The sequence below is a fragment of the Monodelphis domestica genome, chromosome 2, assembly GCF_027887165.1.
Source record: "Monodelphis domestica isolate mMonDom1 chromosome 2, mMonDom1.pri, whole genome shotgun sequence".
In the NCBI taxonomy this organism is placed as follows: Eukaryota; Metazoa; Chordata; class Mammalia; order Didelphimorphia; family Didelphidae; genus Monodelphis; species Monodelphis domestica.
Window position 1 is genome coordinate 152,205,026 of NC_077228.1, and position 1,022 is coordinate 152,206,047.

Genomic DNA, 1,022 nt, shown 5'->3' on the forward strand with positions numbered 1-1,022 from the left:
GCATGAAAGGATTTCGAGTTAGCATTTCATTAAAACTTTGTTAGCTATGATAGTTTAACAAAAGATGAAAGGTTCATCCTCTATCTCTGCTATAGCTTATTGCTTACAGATTTTTTTCCCAGACCATTAATTAGGTTAACACCAATTTCCTATAGGAATTATTGAGGATTTTGCAAAAGATTGTCTTCCTAACCTTAGAATTGAAAATTATCTAGTTTTTTCCACATATATGACCTTCACTACTAACATTCAGTATAACTAGATTCCTTTTATTACTACTATCAGCCAATTGCTTCTATAGAACCTTAGCCCTTACTTAGTGAGGGGAAATTGAACTCTTGCTACTTCGCCTAGAAAGGTCAAGAGGGAAACTTCAAAACTGGTATCTCCACACCAGAGCCTTTCATGAAACAAAAGTCAACATTAAAGTAATAGTTTATGGGTGGAGGAGAGACAGACAGACAGACAGACAGAGACAGAGAGACAGACAGACAGAGACTGAGAGAGACTCCAAACATTCAAGCTATTTGTTTCTGCCCTGAGTATTTTTTAAAATGAAATTTTCAAATATTCTCTTTAAAATATGAATCTATATAGATCTGTTCTCATATTATATTATCAAAATTTCACCCTAATGAAAAAAACATTCAAGGCCCAGTAGATAGTACATTTCAGCAATATTCCATACAACAAAATGATTTGGGCCAAAGTGGAATAAGAACCAGCAGCTTGAGGATCATCAGGAAGGTACTCAAATAGAAAGTGGATGTGTGACAAATATTGAAAGAAATGAGGAAATCGTTTTACAGAGGCAACCACTGAGATCCACAAATAGAAAGTGCTTTGGGTAAGGTAGAAAACGTAATGAGGAGAAGAGTTAGAATTCCAAAACAGGTGCCAAGACGCTGAATGCAGTGTATTTTATACCAGTGGTGTCAAATTCAAAAAAGGTACAAGGCTCTAAACCATATACATCCCTGTGAGCCACATATTAACTTCAAAAATCACATATTAACAATATC